General features: G+C 34.8%; 1 protein-coding gene across 1 annotated transcript in view; it reads right to left on the bottom strand.

Moving 5' to 3' along the window:
• LOC119085171 (tyrosine-protein phosphatase non-receptor type 13-like) overlaps window positions 1-9,728 on the bottom strand; it is a 66,766-nt gene extending 57,038 nt beyond the window's left edge. The window contains exon 1 of the mRNA XM_037195470.1: window positions 9,280-9,728. The gene's annotated coding sequence lies outside the window, so the exon portion shown is untranslated. The remainder of the gene's footprint in view (window positions 1-9,279) is intronic.
• Window positions 9,729-15,717: the final 5,989 nt, after the last annotated feature.

The raw sequence follows: 15,717 nt of genomic DNA, 5'->3' as shown, positions 1-15,717 counted from the left end.
GATGGAGCAATTAATTTGTGCAATAACTCAACACACAATATAACAAAAAAAAAATGTTTTATTAGAATCGAATTAATTAATGATTTGTGTCCTTGATCGTAAATTCAAAAGAATATCATCAAAATTGATCGTCTCACGGTCGCTTCGAGCGTCAGACTTAATAGAAAGAGAATTAAAATCTGCAGAGTTCAACTGGACGAAAATCAATTAACCTTTGTGTTGATTAAAGATTTCCATAAATTAGAGTTTTTCTTATACTCGCATAAAGCTTCGAGGGAAGGTGGGGCTTGGACCAAGACGTACGTTTTACTTGCCTAGTTTAATAGATTCGAGATGAAGAAAACTGTTCGAGACGAAGTCGAGAACCTTGTTTATAACATTAAGAACCAAGGTACCGGTTTCAAGATACCAGCTACTAGAACTTAAAATCCGTACCTCGGAGCTCGATGTTTTAAACTAGGGTCTCGACCTCGTCTCGAACAATTTAATCCATCTATAACCGAGATACCTTTTTTCAGTTCTAGTAGCATAAATAGTTTTATATATCGAGCAACTTAAATTTCGTTTGCTCTACCGTAAAGTGCACTGAATTCAACAGGGCTGAGACTTTAACTGTAATTCACGCCGTAAGTGTGCCTAAAATTTGAATTTTAAGTGAACGATTCGATGAAAAAGTGAACCAAAAAATACATTTCAACGCTTCATTGTATGAAAATGACGCTACGTTAGAAAGACCTCCGCACTTTCCATTTTAAATTTCGACCGCACTTACGGCGTCAATTTGTGAGGTGGTGAATGAGAAAAAAAAAGTCGAAAATTCTTCGTGATATTAAAGAAATTCATAAGAAACGCCCGCTATTTAAAATGGATTTTTCTCACCCTTTCCCGCTGCTTACGAAAAAGAATGTGAAACATTCAACTTCGTCACTGAAAAGTTGTCTCCATCTCCACCTTCATAAGAGCCTTCATTTAAAGCCTTCAAAATATTACGCAGTTTACAAATTATACTGGTCTTCCAGAACAGAACGAAAAAGTTCTAGGACCCAGGGCTTATTATTTGGAATTTTTTTCGTAAATTCTTAAAAATTGTGTAAAATTAATAGAATTTTCAGACAATTTTAAAGAATTTTAAGGAATAGAATTTTCAAGAATTTAAGAATTAAAATTCCGAATAATACGCCCAGTCCTAGGTATCAGTATGTAGACATATATTATATACGAGGGTATGGAAGTATATAAAAAATGCGTATCTAATTTGACCAGTGGCTGCACAATCCTAGAGAAATGATAGCGATACCGGGTAATTTTAGATACACATACTATGCTGCAGGGCCTACTTTTTGGAAACTAATTTCCTAAATTTCTTGAAATTTCTCGAATTTCTTGAAATTTCTCGAATTTCTTAAAATTTCTCGAATTCGAGAAATTCGAGAAACTTCAAGAAACTCGAGAAATTAATTTCTTGAAATTTCTTGAATTTCTCGAAGTTTCCCGAATTTCTTGAATTTTCTGGAATTTCTTGAAATTTCTCGAATTCGAGAAATTCAAGAAACTTTGAGAAATTCAAGAAATATTTCTCGAAATTTCTTGAATTTCTCGAAGTTTCTTGAATTTCTCAAAGTTTCTTGAATTTCTCGATTTTCTCTAAAAGTTTCTAAAAAGTAGACCCTGCTATGCTGTCCCTTTTGGAAGATACCCACCTAATACTATGTTCATTGTTGGGTATATCGTTCCATAATCGTTGAACCCAGCATTGATTTATCATTGACCTATAGGTCAAAATCTTGAAAAACTAACTGGTTTTGTTAGAACAAAGTAAAAAGACAGTGCGTCACAGTGTGACGCCGTCACACACTTAATTTAATTTACTTCCGATAAATTATGTTCCCACACTTAACGGCCACCTGATCGTTAATAGCCCATTACAAGTTTTTGTTTTTTTTGTTAGACGTTAGAATTAAGATTATTTAGGCATGATTGGGTGAAATTACAATTTCTTCTGTGTGTGGATTTAAATGAACACAAGAAAATTGAACGGAACTTTTTAAGGTTTTATGTCAACACACATCACCGACACCGACCGCGAGGCGATGTATATAACTTCATTAATACTTCTAATTCGAAAACAATATGCTGTGAAGCTGTTACGTTTTACGTTATGCTGTTGATTGCAATTCAATTATAGCTACAACGAAAACACTGTAAATATTTGTTGAAATTTTTCAGCGAGAAGGAAAAAAACCGAATTAATATATCAATCTAAGTCAGTGATGCCTAAAACGAGATAGACATAAATTCACATTGAATGAATGAGTGTGCATTTTATATAACAATGCTTAACAGTTTTTTTTTCTTCTTTCTGCTGTTCTTCCTCTATTCATTCATTTGTTTTGGTTTAGAAAAATTTGTGCTCATTTGCGATTCGAATATTATGCAAAGAAGCTATCATTTACCATTTTGAGATTACAATTACTTTAATGTAACATTTTGTTACACACGAATAATGCGATAAACCACAAATTGCCGAAGTCTACATCACTATACAACCATTTCGGTACAGTCGAGAGAAAAACAGCTTAAGTACACAAAATGGGTATTATCTCCGGTGTACCTAAACGCGCCGTAAGAATGCATATTTTTGTACGTATATAAGTAGGTATACGAAAATAACACAAGAGTTGGTTGTTTTAATTAAAACAAATAGAACTATTTTATAACGGTGCGCATTTATTGTGTTTATTTAGTTCGCTTCGTCGTTTAAAAATCAACAGAAAATATATATTCATTATTGAATTAGAGGAATACATCAATGGAAAATAAGAAATTAATAGCAATTTTTAGAGCCATTCACTTTAACGTTGAGCATGAACTACATTAATTTTCAACATAAATTTGAAAATTTTAATTCATTAGATCGTAACAGATTCAAGATTCAAGAAATCAGATAATTGAACAAAAATATCATCTCCGTTTTCTCGAAGAAGAGAAACGCAGTGCTGTTTTTGATTTGGAACCTTTGGAGTTAATAAAGACTTACGACCAATACTAGCGTCGGTGATTGAACATTTTTGTTTTTAATTTTATTGATTGCAATACATCACGCACAATGCAGTCCGAGCTGCTATGTCATCTCGCTCGCTGGCGAGTCTTACAGTATAATCGAGTTTTTTGTCTTTTCACAGTATTTTGACTGCAGTATATGATTAAGGGGTCAAAGTTGCCGAACTGAATGCTTTTTTTGTTCCATGAGTTTTAGGTACTGGATCAAAGTTTCCGAAACCGTTGAGACAACTAAAAAATATTTCGATCTTGCGGAGATATCAGAGTTTTCAGTTTTACAATAAAACCGGCTTTAACCGGTTATTACCGGCTCGTGACGGTCAATAAAAAAATTTAGTTCTGAAACTTTGACCCCTTAATCACATACTGCAAGTCAAAAGTTTAAAACTCGTCAGCGAGCGAGACGACTTTTCCGAAAATAGCTGCTGATAGCCGCTGATGAACTCAAGGACTCAATACAAGGAGAGAAATGATTTTCATCTGCTATCGACATAAAAGGTAAAAAGCGAATCATCAAGATCCTAAGTTCTCTTTCTCTCTTATATACAATCATATGTTAATGCTAATGAAATAGAAGATTTTGACAATTCCTAAAACCAAAGAAGTAGCAGATTTAACTATTTCTCGAAACGGCTCTTAGTTTCCATAGATATCGCGACGGGTAAGTTAATAGTGCTTTTCAATCCACGCAAACTTTCATTCAATTGCAGTTGGTTATAGGTTAGAGCATCTAGCTGAGCCTATTTTTGTAACCAGTTACACGGAAGTTACGTATGTTTTGCTTTTACTTTATAAAACACAAACGGTTAAGGTAGTACAGAAATTAAAATTTGGCGGTAAAGCAGTTTTACCAGTAAAACCTGTTGGAGTTATACAATTAATATAACTCATCAAGTGAATCACTGGACAAACACAATAGAGAATAGTAGCCTAATTGAATGAATGTTAACGTAGTAGACGTAGCCTTAGGGTATAAATACAGTGTTCTGTTCGTAGAACACTTCACTCACTAATAAACCGTCAAAGTGTAAACATGTCGTTTTATTAGTAGTCCGGATTGGAATCCGTGAAATTCCAACAGGTTATGGGCCCAGACACGTTGAACTGTGGCAATTAATCTGCAGCGCCAGTTTGTACTGGAAGGGGTGTCAATAACACTCGCTGTATGATTAAATTGTGGTTGTTGTGTGTTCTGCGGAAAGTTTCGGCGCTGGTTCGCGCTATGGCAGTGGTGGCGTTAACTCCAAGTATGGCGGTTGGTATGTCATCGTTTCGTCTGAGGAGGTAGTCACAAAGTGGTGGCGGTAAACTCCAAGTATGGCGGTTGGTATGGCATCATTTCGTCTGAGGAGGTAGTCACATGGCAGATGGTCGCGTCGATGATGGTCGATGGTCAAGTCAATGGCAGACGACAAAATTGGTCGAGTCATGGCAGATGACAAATGGTCACGTCGATGACGGTCGGTAGGCGTAATACTGGGTGAGCAGTGCAATCTCACAAACGGTTCAGCATCAAAAAAAAGATGGCAACAGTGGTCAAGATGACAACGGTGGTCAAGATGGTAACAGTGGTCAAGATGGCAACAGTGGTCAAGATGACAACAGTGGTCAAGATGGCAACAGTGGTCAAGATGCCGAGGGTGGTCAAGATGACACACGATGGTCAAGATGACACACAATGGTCAAGATGACGCACGATGGTCAAGATGACGCACGATGGTCAAGATGACACACGATGGTCAAGATGACACACGATGGTCGTGATGACTACGGATTTTAGTCATGGAAATAGCTAAATGCTATTCGTGGCAACTACGGATTAGTTGCAATCGGACATAAAGGAAAGTCGCACAATTAATATAACTCATCAAGTGAATCACTGGACAAACACAATAGAGAATAGTAGCCTAATTGAATGAATGTTAACGTAGTAGACGTAGCCTTAGGGTATAAATACAGTGTTCTGTTCGTAGAACACTTCACTCACTAATAAACGGTCAAAGTGTAAACATGTCGTTTTATTGGTAGTCCGGATTGGAATCCGTGAAATTCCAACAAAACCAGTAAGAATGATTTTACTGGTAGAACACTAAAGGATTCGCTCAAAAGTTCTAGTATAATGTTATGAACCACCTAACTGCTGCCTGTTATTGGTTTTGATCAGGTACGATACGTACTGTTTATTAAAGGCTACCTTAAGGCCGTTTATTCATCCGAATACTTGTCTTTCACATAAGAATGGCGCTTAGGAAAAGTAAGGGAAAGATCTAGATTTACCAGTTTTCCGCCGGTAAATTCTTCTCTAATTACTGTTTTCCGATAAATAGACAAACTACGTAAATGGATTCGCAGCAAATGTTTTTAGTGGTTTTGGATCTCCATTCCATATTGTACGTTTTTCCCATACAAAACAAATGTTATTTGGTATGGACTGTACGAAATCCTCCTCCAAATTTGTACACCCTCTTCCCAAGAAACTGAATATGTTGCGAGCAAGGTGCATTGAATAGTAGATGGTGGCAACTTTCCTGGAGGTGCTTCCTCATTTCGGTAAATTAAAATTTTTCTGGTAAAGCAGATGGTCTGTACTACGACCGTCCATCTTCGTCTATTGTGGTAATATTAGCATCCACGTAAGTATCATTAGCTTGTTAATCGACAATTTATTTTCTGAACATTCAAATGAAGAAGAATGAGTCGAGTTATTTATCAACTCAAACGGAACATATCTGTGAAGTGAAGGTCATCGATCACATTGAACAGTATTTTGATTTGTGTTTTTTTTTCTACCTCAGATATATTGTTTGCAAGTAGAAATACGTTTATATGTAGATGGACGTATACCTCTATAATACATGACAAGTAAAAGCGGTTTATTACAGCGTCTTATAATATTATGACATATATCCAAAGAAAACAAAAAAAAACCTTAAACAATATTTTCGTAGCATTTATGAGGATAATATATTCACAACAATATTCCGATCGACAAGGCATAATGATCTTAAGATTATAATACGTAAATCGGACCAGCAAATACAGCTCTTCGAATCACCTTGAATTGCAGATTCGGTAGTATTGAATAATAATTGCTTTTTATGATTATTTGATTGTTTGTTTATTTATTTAAAGAAGGAAAAAAAACCATAATTAAGCGTTATGAGTAATATACTCATGGAGTGTGCGTCACTCGAAAAGTGGGTCAAAATTAGGAAAATGGGGAAAACAAATTAAATATTCAATCTTATTAGTTTATAGGTTGGGTCAAATGTTCTACATTCTTATAAACGTCTAACCGCTTGCACTCAGATGATCTAGAGTATGTTTTTCCTGTGCCTCAACAGCGATTTTTGGATAGGAGTTAGATCTGAGCGGTGTGATGTTGGTATCGACTTGAAATTTGTGCTTCCATTCTCAAATCATACATCTACAAGCCATTAGTAATTATTGTGACGCAATGGTATGTGATTGTCGATATTAAGCCATCGCAGTCACTAATAGGAGAGGATGTTTAATAGCGAAAACTTAATCACCAAGTAATAAGAAAAAGCTAGTCAAGGTTGATCAACTCGTTGATCGAACCCAGGATTGAGTTCTACATTCGGACAGTGTAGGGCAGTGGATTTTCCCGACCACTACTTTTCGACCAAAATTTTGACTTTACTTGCAAAAGATCTAAATCTAAAAATAATTACATAATGTAGTGTGCGGTGTCCGTGGTGCCCACGCTCATAGAGAATCTAGGACAATCTAGCTGAAGGGTGTCGTTTCACCACATTTGCTCTTATTACAAATCTACCGTAAAAACATAGTGGGAAAAATAAGGAATTGCTCATTAGCATCCGTAACTAATAACAAGTAAGAGAAACGAGCCAACGAGACTAACATTATGTTTCACCTCGTCGTCTTAGAGGGGATAAAACTCAAATAAAAATAACAATTCACCAGCCGTAAACATGAAAAATGACTATACACAAAGCCTAGATGATCCATCTACTTCAAATTGTATTTACATCTGTATACTTACAACATTCAATATTATGTTGGTTAACGTGACAAAATTAGAATTAAACATAAAAAATATTTAAATAATAAAATTACGACATCAAACCATGTCTATAAGTCACAAACATTATGTTTGGATTTTCATTTAATTTGGTACATTTACGGTAGATGTATGGCACGTTTTTCTGTTTGAAGCTGGGAACAATAAAATAAAATAATAAAACAAACGGACTATATTACATAACGTACAACCTCTCCGACTTGATGTAGCAAGTACAAAAGAAATTATCTCGAAAAGGTATTTCCGGTCGGAGGGTCCTTACTTAATCGAACATCGGAGTCATTGATTTGGTATTTTTGCGGCGTTTTATAATCATTTGGAATGACTCAATTTAAATGACTGACATTTACGAAACAATTTTCCTTCGTGAATCATTTCGAATAAATCAGCCATGTGAATACGGTGTAATCTCTCCTTTCACAGACGGCAAGCAAATCGTGAGTACAATTACCGAATCTTTACTTCTTATTGTAACTCGTTGTAACAAAATCTTTTACTTCTTTTATTTAAACATTCGCTTTGCTATATGACGACGATGTTCAAAAACTGAGGGTAAAATCAAGGTCTTATATAGGGATGGGAGGCGTTCAAAATTATTGATAATATCAATCGAAAGAAATTATCGATAATCGATTAATCATATCGTTATCGATAATTTAATAATTATCGATAATTATCAAAATATCGATATTTTGATATTTATCTGAAAATTCATGATAATATACCGATATATCGGAATGTATCGATAAATATCGGATTTTCGGACCGAAATATCGATATATCGAATTATCGATATCTTGATAATTATCAAAATATCAATAATTATCGATTATCGATATTTTTTTGATAATTTTCGATAAAAAAAGTCGATAATTATCGATTATCGATAATTGATAATTATCGATAATCATTTTCATTATCGCCCATGCCTAGTCTTATATTAGGAGGTTACATCAGTCGCCAAAAAGTTCTCACTGCATTTTATTACGAAAACTGAAATTGTACCCAGCACAATTCTAAAATTCTTGCTGTTTTAGTGATTGGCTCAACCTCCTAATAATTAGTCCCTGGGTAAAATGTAATGGAATTTCTCCTAATCTATTACTTTTTTCTATAACTTTTTAGTACATTCTGTCATAGAATTACTGAAGTAATGTACCTTATTTTCATGTGAATCAAAAGCAACTTCACTATTATGACGTTTGTTCTGTAAAGACAAGAGTAAAACTACTTCAAATGAAAATAAGCTGCACAGAATAACGTGCTAAAAAGGAAATTATGGTGCCTCTACAGTCAAATACAGCCTCCGGCTCGAGTTGGAAACTCTCATTCGCTGGAGCCGGAGGCAAGTGCTGGAATCTAATTCGCTAAAAAAGCCTTTTAGCATAAGATAAGAACAACGTTTTTCCTAAACGACGTGTAAAATAAGCAACGAAATCGCGATATTTCAATATTAGTTAGGAAAAAGAATATCAGTCATTCCATAGAGTTACACTTTCATTTTTAAACGTATCTGGGTGTCCATGAATAGCATCGGCGTCACCATGTCACATCTCTAGTATAACTCTATGGTCGATTGGTCAGATCTTAACGATTATTTTTGGGTTGTTTTCGTGTTATTGGGTGATGGACTTCTTTACACATTCGCCGTAACAGTCTTCAATAGTCATTCCCGTGTTAAGACATGAACCTTAAGTTTTGAAATCCCTTTACAGCGTTTAAGAAATGTAATAATTGAGGGTAACAAGTGCGATTGTTCGTGTTAAGGGCAGCTGTCAAAATATGTCAAATTATGTATTCGTTTGACAGGTGAAAAACCCTTTCTCGTATTCTTTTCATTTTGCTCTATTTCATAAACTTCTGTATTGACTAACTGTTCTGAGAGAGTCATTTATAAAATTTCTTTTCTTTAGACGTTTTAAATGTCATGAAAGTCGTTCTCTTCAATTCAATATGTTAATGAATGGGGTGACATTTAATAATGGAAATTTGTTTAAAATCATATGATATCATCGTTGTGCACAAACTATTGATTGTTAGTCATGCAAACATTAGCTTCAAAGTGTTAAAAAATCTGAATTTTTTCCAATGATTTGTGGATTTTACTGATAAAAAACGATAACAACAGAACAGCAATTGCTTATTACACTCACCTTTAACTTTAACCGGCTTAATGTATAAATTGTTGACAGTTGTTGTATATAGCACCTCTATACCAATAGTAACATTCAATAATTTCACAAAAAATATTTTACATTAATAATTGCACACACCTTGAATAGATTAAACTATCGCATATTTTCGTTGGATCGTTTTTGTCATTCAATACGTTTTTCGATTTACGTTTCATTAGCGCACTCAGACCCGAGTCAAAACTAATTTAATAATTTTTGATAAAACGATCAACAGACAGTCACTTCTTCTTTAAAATAAAATTATTTCAGATATTTTAGCACGATACGACGGTAATATTTCTGAGTAATTTATATTTCTCACTACAAGCAACAAACAGTCAACATTTTTACTTAAAAAATTTCGTACTCGCAAACACGTCTTTTCGAATCGAAAGTCTGAACGTGACTGAAAGATGTTGAATATAGTTGTTGTTGAAATGGTATACTTAACCGCAGCAAAATTGTACCTATATTAAGATGAAAGAAATAGTAGAGGAAAGAAAGGAAAATACGAAAAAAAATTGTGTTTCTGCTTTTGGTTGTGTGATTCAATTTTAAATTCGTATGAAAATAGTAGATTACAGCAGACCCTATGTAAATGATTAATACATGTGTGCATTGCTTACGGGAGACGAGCCGAAGGAAACTCATATCACTTTAGTATGTATCCATCATTTACGTTATCTCAGATGAAAGTTTTAAAACAGTCTTGCATAAAAAATGCATTTCGTAACCTATCCACTCCTAGTAATTTTGGCAGCAATTTCATTATAATTGAGTAGGCATCGGAACCATGCACGCCATCATGGCGATTTTTTTTTGCTTAGTCTTTTGCTGTCATTCTCAAGGTAAGAGCCAAACCAAATCGAAACTTTCTGTCGTGAAGTGACGGTTTTGACATTGACATTTTTGACGTTGTCATTTTTGACATTCGAAAAATTCCGTCATAACCTCAACTGAAAACGTGAACTGTACACACAACTTGTCTTTAAACAATTAATTTTGAATAATATTTCAGTGTTACAGTATCATTATTGTAATATTTACGATAATACTGCAATATTATTCAAAATTAATTGGCTAAAGACAAGTTTTGTGTTCAGTTCTCGTTTTTGATTGAGGTTATGACGAAATTTTTCAGATGTCAAAAATGACAACGTCAAAAATGACAACGTCAAAAATGTCAATGTCAAAACTGTCACTTCACGACAGAAAATTTCGATTTGGTTTGGCTCTAAATATAGTGTGGAATGGAATGTCATATATAACCAAATCAGATGTGCGGTGGCATGAAAGTTCGAAACAAACGGCATGCCATCTATTCCCTTTGTTAAAACAAAATATGGAATTGAAACTCAGGCCATCTGTTTTGAGATATCAAAAATATTTTGTGAAATACAATATTCCGTCGTTTTGATTCATCTGCAACTGCTAAGAGTGCCAACAAATATGTTATCTTTAAAGAATGCCCTTTCATTGTGTGAAGTGTCAACTTGAAGAATGTTTTTTGGTAAGTTGAAATTGTCAAATAGAATTTTTCAAGCCTAGTTGGCGCCACAGAGAAATTTTGACACCAGCACCTTCGTGGTCAACTCAGAAGTGTCTTAACCTGTTCTTTCAGCAGCTTGTTCAAATGGGGATGAAACGTAAGCCATCTGTAAGCGACAGCAACGACAAAAATAAGAGATAACATGCCGACCACGATTTTTTATGTTGTAAATTACTGTCGAAACAAATGAAGTAAAAGATTTTCTAACACTAAGCCATAGTTTAAACAAAAGATTTAAAGATTATTCCGCAATACGCTTGCTCTTTCTAAATACTTTATAAGAGTTTTCATGAAGAATGGTTAGGCTGTCCCTCAAAATATTGTTGCACACGTCAAAAATGTTTTCACGCGTCACAACCAAATTTTTCCGTGTTTAAAGAATTCATGTAGAACACTTAGATATCGCAAAGCGTCACACTTAGGTTATAGGACGTTCACGTAAAGCACAGTACGTTCCTGCTGCCTAATAATTTTTATCACATACGCGCGGTGTTCGTATGTCAAAATTACTTAACTAGAAGTTTAATTCAAAAATTACACTTCAGGTCTATGTTGTTGTCTCGTTTTCGCTTATGTGATAAAATAGAGTACACACTTGTCACTATCAGTCTCGGCAAGCCTCGACTTCTTCGTGACAAGTGTGTAATATATAATATTTTGTCGAGTGTGAAGAGTATGGCCCGACCGCCTAATTGACTATTCACGCCGTAAGTGCGGTCGAAATTCAAAATGGAAAGTGCGGAGGTCTTTCTAACGTGGCGTCATTTTCATACAATGAAGCGTTGAAATGTATTTTTCGGTTCACTTTTTCATAGAATCGTTCACATAAAATTCAAATTTTAGGCGCCGCCGGCGTGAATTATTCTGAACACTACTTGTTTTGTATTAGAAATTGTGCATTTCTTTCCCCTACTAAGAAGAAAAATCAAATCGAAAATATAACAGCCGGCTCTATCTCAAATATTTAACCAGCATAGGAGGCATTTAGGGACCAAACGAATAAAAGAAAACTGAATGTGAGTATAATATGAGTATATCAAAAATGCTCAATTATGTTTTAGAAACACGAAACATGTTCGTCGCATGAAATTTAAATGATAAACGGATCACAGTGTTAATGTTCGTTTAAAATGCGTTGCCTTGCCAGCGGCATTCTATTTCACGTATAATATTATTGCAATCATTATGTGAATACCTATACTATGAGTTGAGTATTATGAATAAGACTTCCGTGGATACAAAAAGATCAATAACCAATTATTTTCGATGAAATGAAATCATGCTGGCTCTTTGGCTGTAAAGACCCTGTAAAACTTTCCAAATTAAATAGAGGACTTGTGCCACCAAGTGTTTATATAATCTGAAAGGAAACTGTACATTTTGGCAATAGGTAATGGGCCTACGAGACTTTCAAGTACGGGTGCAAAATAACTGAAGCTAAATTTTTGTAAAAGAACTTTTTTCATAAATTCCGACAAACTTTATATTGTTTTATTGTGAAATGTCAGCGCACCACATCCTCTCGAGTGAAAAATAAATATTCCCTCTAACGATGTCGATCAATAACACTGCAGAGTCTTTCACATCCATACACATTCTTTCAATTTTAAAATGTTCGAATTAAGCCAACTTTCGAATAAAGACATTCTGCAAAACATTTGTTGGAAATAAAAATAAACAAAAAAAACCTTTTCGGTTTGAAAGTAGCCGTTTGTTTTTTCTTAGTTCATTCGCGCAAAATTTTAATTGATAAAAAAAATGTGAATGAAAGAGACGAACGCATACAAAATGAATAAAGTCATTTTGTTAGTGAGGTCTGGTGATAATTAAAAAAGAATAAAAACAAACACGAAAATATTTAAGAATTTCGTCAACATACAAAATGTGAGCCTATAGAAAATACACAAAAAGTCTAAAAGTGACGCAAGTTCCGCTTAACCTGTTGCATATTAACAGTTTTACTATTCAAACTTATATTGATCGAAGATTTTCAGAGATTGATATCAGAAATGTACCAGTGGCTTTGGAGCTAGAGTTCCCGATTCATAATCGGGAGATCCCGTGTTCAAATCCGCGGCTGGGCAAAATGATTTTTCCTTCATTCGCTTTCTATGTAACACTCACTAAAATACACCATTAACAGAAACATCATATTAAGGACAAATGCTTATATAACTTCTTGCAAAGGTTCGTGAATCTGACACATGTAGATTGGCTTCTTAACGTTACAACTTGGCAACGGACTAAATGCAACAGTAGACCTTGTTGTTTATTATTGCTGTCGTTGTCGATAACAAATGACAGCCGTTTGGTTTTTCTTTTCAAAGCACTGTCAAGCACCGAAGATGACTTTGACATAACTCAATTAGAAGGCCAAAAACACACCTGTTGACTATTTTGTAAAAATTTTTGATAGCCATTGTATGAAAGAGAATATCCAACTTTGATCGGTTCAGTCCTCTATTTGAGTGACGGCAAAGTCAGCTTCGGTGCTAGACAGTGCGTTGGCTATGCATTTCGTATAAACTAAAAATACACAAAAATCAATGTCTGCTATAAATGATGGAATTTGTTTATGTACTGTCCGTTTGACAAGAGGATCGCCACGGTTCAGCAGGGGTTTTTGAACATTTGTTTTTTACACGTTGGCACACGTGCTCTTGTCAGATTCAAGATTCTTTTTACGAAGGTTACGCTGATTATACTTTGTGGAAAAGGCCAATACCTTGCAAATATGTCACATCTTGGACAGAATTTGACACTGCAATATCTGCAACATGAAAAAACTAAATGTTCGAATCCCCCTGAAACCCCGTGCTTCCACCTACGTAATATACACAAACTAGGTGAGCCAATCTTAATTTATTGTCACTACTCTATTTGAAAAGGAATTTCCCACTTAAGTAAAATTGTAAAAGTAAAATTGTTAGAATTCATGTATGTAGCATCTACATTGAAGATACATTGATCTGAGTGATCTCGTACACAACAGCTTCGAGATTCAGTGTTTCCTGACAGAGTTGCAACTCGACACTCGCGAGAAAATGATAACAGGTGGCGTCGAATGTGTCATCTGCTATCGACAGCAAGAACAAAAATAACAACTTGGTATGGATAACGTAAATCTTATATATAGAAGAACGTCGCCCTTCGACTAATGAAGTAAAAGAATTTGTAACACGAAACTTTGTATCAATTGTTCAAAATACGCACAACGAAAGAAGTAGCAGACTACCTTTATTATTGTTTTGCTTGTCGTCTATGTAAGGTTATTAAGAACGACACGATTGCCAACTAGAAGCGGTTGCTTCAACATATCATTTCGAATATACCTACTCTCTGATGAAAGTGTAGTTTAATTATACTTATTATAACAGCTATTACCAACCAGTCTTTTCACACTAACACATGAAATATTTTATTTAAATGGTGGAGATGCCAGATTATAGCAAGCTTTTTCATAAACCACAAAAGACATGTACTCATGCCCAAATACGTAATCTGATAATGTTGTGCATTGAACAAAAAAGAATTCCTTCTTTAAATATTTTAATGAGCAAAATAAATAATTTCAATGTGCATTTCTGAAGTAAGTCGCTTACTTACGAAACGGATTGCCTTCGCTACGTCTACCCTTAAGATTTTCTGCATAAGAACTTAGATTTATATTTCTTTATCAATTAAGACAGTCAATTGTTAAATCGTGCAACTCTAAGTGAAACGTCTGGAGTTCAAAGCATAGTGTGGTGTAAGCACACTTTCCCCATTTCTTGAACGTGTTTATCAGTCTTTATGGCTCATGATAATCGGGACGTTTAACCGCTCTTTAAAACGGAAAATTTCAACGTTGAGTGTAAATTGCAAAAGGCCAAACGCGGTGCAACGGTTTATAGCCAAACGTAAAACACCATACAACCAAGCGAATAGGTTAGGAGATAATACAGCAGTGGGCAATAGGCTGGTCCTAAAAACACTTTGTATGACTTATGTATGACTTGTAAAACAACGTTTTGTGTTGTAACAACAAAATTGAGACGTAAAAACAAATTTAAACAAATTTTAAACAAATCGTCGTTTTGTGTTAGAAAATTCTCAGGTACATCGACCTCATGGGGAAAATGTTATAGAGCAATACCCTCTCTAGCAACCTAACTACATTTATTAAGGTGGTAAAAATGCAACGTAGCCCTTGCATTTTACATGTAAAATCATAAATTAGTCAACAGGGTATGATTCTACAAACAAAGGAAAAAGGTGATATTTTGACAGCGTCAAAACGAAGTTTGTTTGCCGGAGAGGGTATTGTATATATAGCAATGCTTGTCTCGTACGCTAGCCGGTATGGCATTAGTGGTATCAATTGAAAGCTTTGAATTCGTTTTAAACTGATTGAGATCAATTCCACAGAAAACGTTTGACTAATTTGTAGCTCTTGGAAATCTCTATTATTTCCGATAATAACCACAGCCGCATCCCCTCCAATTATTCGGCCCAACAGTTTTCCTCGGAAAAAATTGTTGTTGTCAGAGTGTATGATATCGTCAGAGTGGACTCATAATACCTATTGCATTCTGTGGACTCTTAAATCAAAATCATTTAAGAACAGAAATGTTTAAAGTAAAGGCCATTTTGTAGTCGGAGGCCTGCATTTCGGGTCGATTTGGTTTTCTCATTTTGCGCTAGCCTAACAAGTGGCGTATATCCGATTTTCGATTCTCGGCATTACTCTCCACAAGGACCCAAACAAGACACTAGAAATATCGAACCAATTTGAACCACCCACTAAGTAAACACCCAAAAATATTCTTCAATTTTAAGTCCTCTTTGAAACGGAAAATTTCTACATTGCACCTGCAGATGTGAATTGG

The sequence above is a fragment of the Bradysia coprophila genome, unplaced genomic scaffold (assembly GCF_014529535.1).
Source record: "Bradysia coprophila strain Holo2 unplaced genomic scaffold, BU_Bcop_v1 contig_94, whole genome shotgun sequence".
NCBI lineage: Eukaryota > Metazoa > Arthropoda > Insecta > Diptera > Sciaridae > Bradysia > Bradysia coprophila.
This window is presented reverse-complemented; position numbering and strand designations above follow the sequence as displayed.